The 13,643-nt window shown below is 45.3% G+C and overlaps 1 non-coding gene across 1 annotated transcript; it reads left to right on the plus strand.

The window, feature by feature from the left end:
* The first annotated feature begins 4,291 nt into the window (after positions 1-4,291).
* TRNAS-AGA (transfer RNA serine (anticodon AGA)) lies at positions 4,292-4,361 on the plus strand. The gene has a single exon. It is a non-coding gene; the product is annotated as a tRNA-Ser (tRNA).
* The last annotated feature ends 9,282 nt before the right edge of the window (positions 4,362-13,643 follow it).

Raw genomic sequence — 13,643 nt, forward strand, 5'->3', positions numbered from 1 at the left:
GGGTTTCCTTATACTCAAACCTGGTTCACATTTGCAGCAGGAGGCAGAGTTCTAAGGTGGTAACCTCCATTCCTTTAGCCATGCCACTACAAACACCCTGATCTTAAAACATTGCTTCCACTTTCTCCCCTTCTCCAGTTAAAGGAAGGCTCTTAGAAAGCAGCTGCAGTTGGCATAGGAGCTTAGGAACCTTTAAAGCAGGATTTCTCAACTTTGAGTTTCCAGGTTTGGACTACAACTCCCATCATCCCTAGCCACAATGAGGCAATTGTAACTGGGGATGATGGGAGCTGTAATCCAACAATATCTGGGGAACCAAGGTTGAGAACCCATGCCTTAAAGGACCAGTTCATCCCATGACAGACTGTAACAGATGGGAAGGATGATTGCTTGTTTCCTCCAGAGAGATTGAGAAGGATTTACAGTATCAACACGCATAAACATTATTTCACTTTACTCATGCTCTCCTGCACAGCTGGCTCCAGGAGCCAGGCAATGACATTGGTGTGCTTTTTCTCACTACTTTCAGCATGATTCATTGTTTTAGTCTTCCTGGGCAGTCTGTTCATCTGTGGGAAATCATCTTTAAACATGAGTAGGAAGAAAGCTAAAAGCCCCCAGCTTGAAAACCTATGGGGATTTGTGGACCTTGGATTATTAGGTTTGGCAGACAGTTTATAGAACTAGGCAACTACCTCTCCCTTAGGCTCAGGGCCACAACTGGATGCATAGGTCTGAGCTGCTAAGTTTGGAGAACTGCACAGTTTCCTCACCCCTACACCCCCACCTCACAATTTTGTTCAAATACAGAAGCCATATTCAGACACTTGAGGTCATTCACACAATCAAAGACTGTATTCTACCCGGGTTTGGGAGCTGTGTGTGCTCCCAGTTTTCGGCTGTGTGGAAGCAAGCTAGGAGGAAAACCTGGGTAGGTTTCTCCTCCTACTGTGCTTCCACACAATCACTTCTACCCATGTTTTCCTCCCACCATGCTTCCACACAACTGAAAACTGGAAATGCACACAGCTCCCATACTTGTTTAGAACACAGTCTTTGATTGTGTGAATGACCTCATTATGTCAGGAATTCACTGGGGGTTATAGGAGTTGTAGTCCAACAACATCTAGAGACCAAGGTTGGGAACCCCTGTCCTAGTTCATAGAATCAAAAATTTTTCACTCCAAACAGCACAGTGTCAGACCTGCATAACTCCCTTTTAACAATCAATCAATCAATAAAATAAAATAAAATAAAATAAAGTCTTCCCATGCTCGACACACATGGCAACCCACTACCAGGACTGATTAACCACAGTCAGAACAGTAACTGACAATGCTTGCTCTTCAGGTACAATCCGTCCTGTTGAGCTCATATTGCTTGTGTAGGGTTCATCCCTGATTACTCCCATGGAATTCTATTTGAGCAGGTTCACGTGTAAGGAAGGAAGGAAGGAAGGAAGACCCTCCTGCAGTGTTCCCTCTAACATGGATTCCCAGATGTTGTTGACTACAACTCCCACAATCCCCAAGCAAAGGCTATTGCAGCTGGGGATGCCAGGAGTTGCAGTCAACAGCATCTGGAAATCCCTGTTAGAGGGAACACTGCCCTCCAGCCTCCCCTCCGCGCCGCCATTTCTATGTTGTGCAAACCCAGAAATGTTGGGTGGAGAATATCAGTGACTCAACCTGCCTCCCCCTCAGCCTGACATTCTCCCAACATTTGTAACCAACATTTGAAGTTAGCTTGACAGTGTTGGGCTGAGATGAGTCACCAGCATTCTCCACCCAACATTTCCGGATTTGCACAACACAGAAACGGGGGCATTAGAGGGAGCATGCACCCAGCGGGGACCAGTTGCTCCTCTGTACTTACTTTCTGCAGTTACTTGTGAACCCTCCCAAACTGTCCTCATAAACATGGATTTTGGTGTTCAAGAGCAGAGTTAGTTATAGGAAGTGCTGCAACAGTCCTGAGCTGAACATAACCAGAGACCTCCTAGCACTTGTAGGGAGGGGGAAAATGACTTCTGTTCCACCTCAACTTCTTACAAGCAAAACTATGAAAGAGAGACGGAAGGCAAAGAGCGAGACATCCAGAAATCTTGTGGTATGAAGAAGCTACTTGCTTAAGGGCAAGGGTATGACCAGCTTCTGAGTGGGCAGCATGCCAGGCAAGCATATGGCGATAGAAAAACTCAAGAGGCTGTGTGTGGGAGTCCAAATGTGGATGCCAAGGGCAGGAGCTGCAAAGGAACATTTACCCTGATTTATCTGCATTAAAGAAGCAGAGTTGTGCCTTTGGGGTGTGAGACAGATTGTGCTTTGGATTACGTCATAATTATTTAGTACCGTTTTGTTACCCAATTACTTGAGCAGGGAGAAGATCAGAGTAGCCTTCACGGGGTTTGTTTCCCAAGGAGAAGACAGCACCGGAACTCCCAGTGTCTTTGCAAGGAAGAATATCATCTGCTTTTGCATTGTATGTCCAAGAAACTAAGATAGGGGTATGCATCCTTGGATATTCAATGTCATGATGCACTGCAAAATCAAAGTTAAGGTTCCCTGTTCAAGCTTAGGACCATATTCATGCTCCTTTCCCTTGTGTAGCTGGGGATTGATAGTGTGTGCTGAAGAGACAAATCAAGTTCTCTACTAAATCCAAATAGTGTGCTCAAAATATGAAAAATAAAAGCAAAAGCATGCATGTTTTACTTAACAAGTTTAGATTCCCAAACCTTAAGAGTTTTTAAGGTGGCTCACTATAATAATATGTAAAATAATATTAGGAGGACAATCTCAAAAAGTACCACATCAGAACTCAAACCAGTGGTCAACAGTGAAAGAACAGATGCAATAGCAAATAAACTCCAGGAAGAAGCAGCATCAGATCAGATTAACAATGTAAAAGGTTAGGCTTTAATTCTAAATATAGAATTAAAATCCTATATTTAAAAAAGGACTAGAGAGCGCTCTGTTGACTTAGTGGGGTTTGCTTCTGACTAAACATATTTAGGATTGTACTGTTGTGTAAATTTTAAAGTCTTAGTCCACTCTGGAAGGTCATTCACTCTGGTTCCAGATGAATATCCTTGGGGAAGGTCCTTTCTCCAGTTGCCATCCATTTCACCTTTGGCAGTGGGGGGACCTGGAAAATGGATATGATATTAATTAACAGGCATGTTCATGCTGGATGAACAGGCAATCTGTTAAATTTGGGTCCCCAGATGTCATTGGACTATAACTCACATCATCCTTCGGCCATTGTGGCTGGGGTTCATAGGTCTTGTCAACCTTTTGTTGAGTGAGGCTGTTGGGATTTCTTGATATATGTACTTGCTTGCACAGGCTCTTTGGTACCTGTCAGCCTGTGGACCTGAGTGCTTGGCAATGAGGTTCAGCCTGGAACTCAGTCAGCAGCACTGATTGTGGAAATTCAGTCCTACCAAAAAGGCAAATGAAGCAGTACATGTGGACTTGGTTGCAAGTAGAGCAACCAAATCTGCCTGGATCTGTTTATCTATATATTTAATTCTCTTAGCCAGCATGTGTACCCAGAATTTAGTGGCGGAACTCTCGCAACACGCTGCAAGAGTTCGGGACTGAGGGAAACGTCGGTTGGGGGTTGGAGGAGCCCAGAGGAGGAGGCTCAGGACGAGGGGGTGCCGCTCCGGCGGCTGGGGGCGGCTAGCGAGGGTGGCGAGAGGAGAGGAGGTGGCAGGATGCTGAGCCGTGCCGCTGAGAGGAACCTGGCTGGGTGGGTGGTGGTGGCAGCGGGCTCCCAAAAATGGCCGGGCAGAGGCTGGTGCAACAACTGGGGCTGTTGTGGCGGGCATGGGGGCTGGGAGGGGGGAGAGCGGCGGAAGAGGCGGACGGCAGGTGAGGAGGTGGTGGCAGGCCCTGGCAGAGGAGGCAGCCAGTGAGCAAAAATGATAGGGAATGGATTGGGGTGGAAGGGAGGTGGGGAAGCGGCGAGGAGAGACTAGCGGTGCAGATGCTGTGCGCCGGTTCAGCTAGTTTTATTTATTTTATTATTTATTGATTTGATTTTTATACCACTCTTCCAAAATGGCTCAGGGCGGATTAACTCACATGCAAATGCCTGCTTATCTGCTTTTGTCTTTGGCCATTGTGGCTGGGGATGATGGGAGTTGTAGACTAACAACATCTGGGGATCCAAATGTGAAAATCCATGCATTAGGTTATCATGCAGCTCACATGCATTTCCATTAATCTGGTGTGTCATATCGTTTGTTCTGCTCCCCAGATTTGGATTTTGGATTTAGCGATGGGGCCATAACTCAGTGGTAGAGCATCTGCTTAGAATGCAGAAGGTCCCAGGTTCGATCCCTGGTAGGGTTGCCATATTCAAGCTCTACAAATCTGGGCTCCAAATGCAAATTGGCTGCTAACAGAGCTGGCAGTCGTGTGGGAGTCGTGTGGGAGTCCTGTGGCAATCTGCCCAGGCTAAATCCGCTCTCTCCGCTCACCTCATTCAGGCGAGTCTCACTGACTGTGAGACTCGCCTCACTGTCAAATATACAAGTTCAGTTTTTAACCTTGTCTAATGCCATTTATTGGTGGATAAACATGTTATTTATTGGTTTATATGTGCTAATTTAAATATTCTATTTATTGGTGAAGTTGAAGATACCAGATAACCAGATAAGATTTGTGAAGATACCAAATCAACGCTCATGCTGAGGAGCAGTGCTGAGTGCATTTTCTTCACCACTAAATTCTACAATTGACCCTACAAAGGTGGTGTTGGGGATTAAGGCTTTCAGGTCTGAGCCTTGTCACAGGCACCATTTACATCCTGAGACAGGTACGTACAATGAAACACCAAAGTAACTCATTTCGACTTAGAATGCTAATATAGGTTGGAAAAGAGCAGGGGATGGGGAGACAATATCTATAGAAAACAGATGAAGACTGCACTAAGTTTAAGATATTAATAGCAGCAATAGAACAAAAAATGAACTGAACTTTCCAGTTTGGGGATAAAGTCTGATTGAAATCAATGGTACTTACTCCTAAGTAGGCATGCATAGAATGGTTTGCGCTATAAAGCAAAAAACCCAACCCTTAAACATTACAATACACAGGTAGGCAGTGATTTACATCAAAATTGAGGAATCCTCTCAACTGCCCTATAGAGATCCCCACTGCTGACAAAACACAAAGGCAGCCTTCCTCAGGGGGGATTACTTATTGTGAACCTCTCCCAGCCAGCCTCCTGTGCTTCACCTGCCTTTCTCGAAGTCCAGTGGTGGTGGAACAGAATAGTGACCCTGCATTTTGCTCCTTAACTCTGCTTCAACAAGGGCTAGAGCTTGGCTTAAAAAAAAAAAAAAAGCTGGGAATCTGGGCGAGCTAATGGGCTAACCGGGTGTTGGGGAACATGCTTACAATCTGGTAATTAGCTGGAAATCCAAGGGTGATGGCAACTTTAATCCCTGACATCTCCAGCTAGGTTGGAAAAGATTCCTGCTTGAAACCTTGGAGAGCCACTGTCAGTCAGAGTAGACAGTACTAAGCTAGATGGATCAATGGTCTGACTTGGTATAAGGCAACTTCCTTTGTTTCTCTGTGTGTGTGTGTGTGTGCGTGTGCGCAAAGGAATAGACTGAAGAGCAATGATACAGAGCTCAACTCATTCCAAAAGGTTATAAATGCCATGTATTATTTATCTTTGAAGCATGCTTGCTTGCATGTCTATTGGCTAAATAACCCAAACAGGAGTAAAGTTAAAGCTTTTCTACTAGTAAATTGTAAACATATTTAATGGAGAACTTGATAAGAGGGAGGGAACTTTGCCTAATAGGTTTCGATCTGGAGTGTTCTATAGATTTACACAAAAATGTGTTATTGACCAATGCAATGGCTCTTCTAATCCTGCCCATTTTATAGAGTTAATAATATCTTTCAGTGTGACTCAAGTACAAAATTAATTCTGATCTACCACTGCAATGAAGCTATTGACATTCTATACAAATCATAAACAGTATTTCACATTGGAGATATGTTGTATTAGAAAGCAAAAAAAATAGGTGGGACTCATCAAATAGCTATTGCTCCATGCAGGATACTGTGACATTATTGAATTTGTATGTAAAGAGGGCATTTGTTAAAGACAGATTTTCTGTGTCGTGCTATAATTTTAGAAATTGATTCCACCAATATGTGTTTGCCTCTTTCATGATATTATGTTCTCTGTATTTCTGTTTAGGAATTGAAATTGATTAAAGACATTATAGTTCTCAGATTTATTGTCATGATCTCTGTAAACCTGCATAAATTGTATATTGGGGTGGAAGATGCAATCTTCTAAGAATTTTGCCTGCACAGGACCTATCACAATAAACTGTTGTTCTAGAACAGCTGAGTTTTCCTCTTGCACAACTGTAAGGCAGAGGACTGAAGCTTGAAGCTCAGGAGATCTGTAGCTTCCATGGTGTTTCAGAAGGTCCGTGGTTCAAGACCTCCTGAACTTCATTGCCTGGGCAGAGAACTGTTTACAGCACTGTAAAATTCATTGATTTTCTTTTGGAAAGATATGTGTATGATTTTCCCCAAATATTCCAGTGCTGAAATCCTTCTCGGAAAGAAAAGAAAATGCCTTGGGCTATTTTACACAATATCCTCACTAATCTGTTGAAAATTTAATGGTGATATATCTATTTGAATAGTTACAATGAACACATCACTTCATGGTGGTTAGAGTGGTGAGAGATAAGTTCTTTCGCAGTGTAGGCAGCTAGGTGTGAATAGGGAAGGAAACTCATTTCCTTCCTCAAAAACACTGACATCAGAAGTTACCATACCTAGTTCACAGAAAATTCTGCACAGCACTAGAACAAAAGCTTTCTAATTTTTCTTCCAGCAAAGTATATGGATGGCAGAATAATGATGGGTATCTTTTTTCCCTTCTGGCCTATGCATAAGCAGCCCCAGAGGGTAAAGCTGGGCTCAAGACAGCTCTGAAGTTATGGACACAAGGCATAACTCCATAACTCTGAAGTTATGGACACAAGTTATGGACACAAGGCCAAATATGGACACACATTTTGTTGGAATCTCTTGACTATTTTAATTTTGACAGCCAGCAAATATGAAATGTTATCAGCTTTTTTGGTCAAATACCATTGCATATCACCTGTCAAATAGTGGCCTCATTCATGTGTAACGCAAAACCACAGTTAAATGGTGCAGAGGTTGGAATTTGTGAATTGATCCACAATTGCGCTTGGCAAACCCCTTGAAGATCGTGGCCAATGGCTGCCACCCTGCAGATGTTCCGACACCTTGCCCACAGTCTAGCAACGTGAGCGCTATGGTACTTGCTGGGCACAGGCTCTCTCCCTCCCCTCCCCACCCCACCCCACCCCACCCCACGGGTGCCTATTGGATGGCTGTGTCTTCATGAGATGGGCAGCGAGCCCTCGGGGGACGGGGAGCCACGGCACAGACGTATACATGACACAGAACTGTATACTGCATATGTACAAACCTGCTCATTGCAACATCCCCCCCAAAGACCGTGATCCACTTGTGGAACTCTCTGCCACAGGATGTGGTGACAGCCAACAGCCTGGATGGCTTTAAAAGGGGTTTGGATGACTTCATGGAGGAGAGGTCTATCAATGGCTACCAGTTGGAGGGCTGTGGGCCACCTCCAGCCTCAAAGGCAGGATGCCTCTGATTACCAGTTGCAGGGGAGTAACAGTAGGAGAGAGGGCATGCCCTCAACTCCTGCCTGTGGCTTCCAGCGGCATCTGGTGGGCCACTGTGTGAAACAGGATGCTGGACTAGATGGGCCTTGGGCCTGATCCAGCAGGGCTGCTCTTATGTTCTTATGATGTGGACTTGGTGGACCAGGAAGAGGGAGGGTTATCCTGCCCTGAAAATGGAGGTTGCTGGGCTGCCGTTGGATGAACATTTGGCAACCCCCAGTTTCACGTTACGTGTGATTGTGGCCAGTGTCAAGGAGTAAATATGAAATAACTTTTCATGTCAGCTACAAAATATTATTGAAAACTGAGTGTTATTCTAGACTAACTTTCAAGTACAGTAACATATTAAAGAGAGAGAAAGAGAGAGTGAGAGAGCGAGAGAGCACACAGACCGGACACTAGAGATGTGTTGTGTATTTGTAATAATTGCTTTATTTACTTATGTAAATAAAGCCTACTAGAAGTAAGCAGATGTTACAGATATCAGCTGTATGTGAATATTCAGCAAATCTTCAGAGCATAATATTCAATATCATATTTCTCCCACTTGCATATGCATAAACATTGATGGCATAATCATAAATCTTAGACATGTTTGCCCGCTTCCGACCTGCTTTAAAAGTGGGCCCTTGGTGTGCCAAGGAGTTGCAGGGTCTGAAGCAGCAAGGTAGGCGACTGGAGCAGAAGTGGAGGAGAACTTGGCTCGAAATTGACAGGATACAGCATAGAGACCATTTGAAGGTTTATGTGGAAATGGTGTGTGTGGCAACCCCCCCCCCCGCAATTTTGCGTGTATTGCTTCTGCAGATTTGCATTCAGCAGAGCTGTCCCAGGTTGAAAGGAGTTTGATTCAGGATCCTTCTGTTCAAACCAGTCCCTGGAGACTTTGTTCTGCTGCAATGCTTTTAATGGGTACTTTGCGGATAAAATATTTTGTATTCGGGCCAACTTGGACTCCACTGTTTTTGCAGAGTCTATTAAGGTGGTGTCCAGCAATCCCTCTTGCAGTATTAGATTGGATCGGTTTCAATCTGTGATGCCTGATGATGTGGACAAGCTGCTTGGGGCGGTGCGGCTTATCACTTGTTCTCTGGATCCTTGCTCGACTTGGCTGCTTCATTCTAGAGGGGAAATTAAGAAACCATAAGAAACATAAGAACAGCCCTGCTGGATCAGGCTCAAGGCCCATCTAGTCCAGCATCCTGTTTCGCACAGTGGCCCACCAGATGCCACAGGCAGGAGTTGGGGGCGTGCCCTCTCTCCTGCCATTACTCCCCTGCAACTGGTACTCAGAGGCACACCCTTGAGGCTGGAGGTGGCCCACAGCCCACTGACTAGTAGCCATTGATAGACCTCTCCTCCATGAAGTCATCCAAACCCCTCTTAAAGCCATCCAGGTTGTTGGCCGTTACCACATCCTGTGGCAGAGAGTTCCACAAGTGGATCACGCGTTGTGTGAAAAAGTACTTCCGTTTGTTGGTCCTAGACCTCCTGGCAATCAATTTCATGGAGTGACCCCCGGTTCTAGTGTTGTGTGAGAGGGAAAAGAATCTCTCTCTCTCCACTTTCTCCACGCCATGCATGATTTTATAGACCTCTATCATGTCTCCCTGCAGTCATCTTTTTTCTAAACTAAAAAGCCCCAGGTGTTGTAGTCTTGCCTCGTAAGAAAGGTGCTCTAGGCCCCTGATCATCTTGGTTGCCCTCTTCTGTACCTTCTCCAGTTCAACAATGTCCTTTTTAAGATGTGGTGACCAGAATTGTATGCAGTACTCCAAGTGTGGTCGCACCATAGTTTTGTATAAGGGCATTATAATGTTAGCCGTTTTATTTTCAATCCCCTTCCTAATGATCCCTAGCATGGAATTTGCCTTTTTCACAGCTGCCGCACATTGAATAGACACTTTCAACGAGCTGTCAACCACAACCCCAAGATCCCTTTCCTGGTCCGTCACCGACAGCTCAGATCCCATCAACATATACTTGAAGTTGGGGGTTTTCGTCCCAATGTGCATCACTTTACACTTGCTAACATTGAACCGCATTTGCCATTTTGTCGCTCACTCCCCCAGTTTGGAGAGATCCTTTTGGAGCTGCTCACAATCCATTTGGGATTTCACTACCCGGAAGAGTTTGGTATCATCTGCAAATTTGGCCGCATCGCTGCTTACCCCTGCTTCTAGAAATTAAAAAGCATCGGTCCCAGTACAGATCCCTGGGGGACCCCACTTCTTACTTCCCTCCATTGTGAAAACTCTCCATTTATACCTACCCTCTGTTTTCTGTCTTTCAACCAGTTAGCAATCCACACATGTACTTGTCCCTTTATTCCATGACAGCTAAGTTTCCTCAGGAGTCTTTGATGAGGAACTTTGTCAAAAGCTTTTTGCAAGTCCAGGTAGACTATGTCAACTGGATCACCTTGATCCACATACTTGTAGACACTCTCAAAGAAGTCCAAAAGGTTGGTGAGGCAAGATTTACCTTTGCGGAAGCCATGCTGGCTCACTCCCAGCAGGGCCTGTTCTTCTAGGTGCTTTACAATTTTATCCTTGAGGATGCTTTCCATCAATTTGCCTGGAACGGACGTTAGGCTAACCGGCCTGTAATTTCCCGGATCGCCCCGGATCCCTTTTTGAAAATCGGTGTTACATTTGCTACTCTCCAGTCCTCTGGTACAGAGCCCGATTTCAGGGATAAGTTAAATATTTTAGCAAGGAGGTCGGCAATTTCACATTTGAGTTCTTTGAGGACTCTTGGATGGATGCCATCCGGCCCTGGTGATTTGTTAGCTTTTAGTTTTTCCAGACAGTTTAGAACATCATCCCTTGTCACTTCTATCTGACTCAGCTCTCTAGCCTCCATCCCTAAAAAGCCTGGTTCAGGAACAGGTATATGCTCAGTATCCTCTGCCGTGAAGACAGACACAAAGAACTCATTCAGTTTCTCTGCAACCTCCATATCCTCCTTAATAATCCCTTTCACTCCCTCATTGTCTAATGGTCCAACTGCCTCCCTGGCAGGTTTCCTGCTTCTGATGTACTTAAAGAAGTTTTTGTTATTCCCCTTGATACTTTTGGCTAAATGTTCCTCAAACTCTCTTTTTGCCTCCCTTATTGTCACCTTGCATTTCTTTTGCCAGAGTTTGTGTTCCTTTCTGTTCTTTTCGTTTGGACAGGCCTTCCAATTTCGGAAGGAAGTCTTCTTCCCTTTTATGGCTTCCTTGACGGTACCCGTTAGCCATGCTGGCATCCTCCTGGACTTAGTGGTACCTTTCCTCCTTTTGGGTATACAATCTAACTGGGCTTCTAGTATTGTGGTTTTGAGTAAACGCCATGCACTCTGGAGTGAAGTGACTCTCCTGATTTTCCCTCCTCAGCTTTCTTTTCACCATACTCCTCATTTTGGAGAAGTTTCCTCTTTTGAAATTTAAAATGTCTGTGTTAGACATCCTTGGTGATTCTCTCCCCGCAAGTATGCTGAATTTGATGGCACTGTGGTCACTGTTCCCTAAAGGGTCGATGACACTGACATCACGCACCAGGTCCTGGGTGTCACTCAGAATTAGATCCAAGGTCGCCTTCTCTCTGGTCGGTTCCATGACCAACTGTTCTAAGGCACAGTCATTTAGCGTATCTAGAAATTTGACCTCTTTGTCCTGACTTGAATGTGAATTTACCCAGTCTATGTGTGGGTAGTTGAAATCACCCATAATTACAGCCCTGCCTCTCCTTGATGCCTCCCTGATTTCCTCCTGCAACTCCCAGTCACTGTCGGCATTTTGATCCGGAGGGCGATAGCACGTCCCCAGTAGCACGTTTCCTTTCCAGCCTTGTATAGTCACCCACAGGGTTTCTGTGGAGGACTCCAGTCCACCTAGGTTTTCTAGCTTGTTAGATTCTATCCCTTCTTTAACATACAGTGCTACCCCTCCTCCAAGGCACCCCTCCCTGTCCTTCCTATAGAGTTTATACCCAGGGACAACAGTGTCCCACCGGTTCTCACTGTTCCACCATGTTTATGTTATGCCCACTATGTCTATTTCTGCATTAGCAACCAAGCACTCCAGCTCACCCATCTTGGCTCGGAGGCTTCTGGCATTGGCATACAAGCACCTATACACTGAATCTTTCCCCTGATGTATGCTGTCCCTTTGACTCTTTGACCTGCTGGCACAGCCTCCTGTCTGCTCTTTATGCGGTTCTGCTCCGTCCCCATCTGTTTTATTTGAATTCTTTGCAGCCTCACACTTTAAAGGATGGCTTTTGCCAAACGGGATACTGCCCAGTTCCCATTGTTGGAGACAACCTAGACAACCAAATTGTTGGAGACAACCTAGTTAATATCATTAACTCATCGCTGAGGGAGGGTAGGATGCCTCCTTATTTAAAAGAGGCAATGAATAGACCACTTCTTAAGAAGCCTTCCCTAGTTCCCTCAGTGATGGATAGTTATAGGCTGGTCTCCAATCTACCATGGTTGGGAAAGATGATTGAGAGAGTGGTGGCTAACCAGCTCCAGGCAGTTTTGAAGGAAACCGATTATTTAGACCCATTTAAAACTGGCTTTAGAGCAGACTGTGGGATTGAGACGGCCTTGGTTGGCCTGATGGATGACCTTTACCAGGGAATCATTAGAGGGAGTGTGACTCTGTTCTTTTTGGTCTCTCAGCAGCATTCAATACTATCGACAATGGTAACCTTCTAGATCACCTGGAGGAGTTGGGGATAGGAGGCACTGCTTTGCAGTGGTTCCACTCCCATCTCTCAGACAGATTCCAGATGGTGGAGTTTGGTAATTGTTGCTCTTTGAAATGGGAGCTATTATATGGAGTCCCTCAGGGCTCTATTCTGTCACCAATTATATTTGTGTCCCTCAGGGCTATTTGTGTCCCTCAGGGTCTTCTACATGAAACTGCTGGGTGAGGTCATCCAGATTTTTGGTGCAGGGTGTTATCAGTATACTGATGACACCCAAATCTATTTCTCCTTGTCGCTGCCATCATCATCATCATTACCATTATCATGATCATCATCACCACCATCATCACCATCATCATGATCATCATCATGATCATCATCATGAAACAGCATTCACTCCCTAAATGCCTGCCTATGGGCAGTAATGGGCCGGATGAGGGATAACAAATTGAAGCTGAATCCGAGCAAGATGGAGATGCTCATTGTGGGGGATCGGAATTTGAGGGATGAGTTAGATCTTCCTGAGTTGGATGGGGTTGCACTCTTCCACAAGGAACAGGTATGCAGCTTGGGAGTGCTCTTGGATCCAGCCCTCACCCTGGTATCTCAGGTGGAGGCTGTCACCAGGAGTGCTTCCAACAACTTTGGCTGATTCAACAGCTGTGTCCATTCCTTGAAGAGAATGATTTCAAAATAGTGGTGCATCAGCTGGTAGCCTCCAGGCTTGACTATTGCAATCCACTCTACATAGGGCTGCCTTTGTATGTAGTTCGGAAACTTCAGTTAGTTCAAAATGTGGCAGCCAGACTGGTCTCTGGGGCAACCCAGGGAGACCATACTATGTTTTAAAACAGTTGCCGGGGCTCCTGATATGTTTCCGGGCAAAATACAAAGTGCTGGTCGCACCCACACCCCCAATGAGGCACAAGACACAGGCATATTTGAAAAGGGCCACAATTTTATTGCAATATAATTAACAGAAACTTTAACAGACTGAACTGGGATTGGCGCTCCACCTCCACGGTGCGGTTCGTAAAGGCCGGCCCGCATGGGGCCGCCTTAGTCTAGTTGACACAGGCAATTACACCGTAGCTCCGGTTAGCCCTGTGGCTCTAGAGTAGAGGCTGCCCATCTCAGCCAACCTAAGGTCAGGTCTCTGTCATTGACGACAACCCCCCAGAAGCTGCCTAGGCTTTTGGAAGGGAATT

Source organism: Hemicordylus capensis, chromosome 6 (assembly GCF_027244095.1).
Source record: "Hemicordylus capensis ecotype Gifberg chromosome 6, rHemCap1.1.pri, whole genome shotgun sequence".
Lineage (NCBI taxonomy): Eukaryota > Metazoa > Chordata > Lepidosauria > Squamata > Cordylidae > Hemicordylus > Hemicordylus capensis.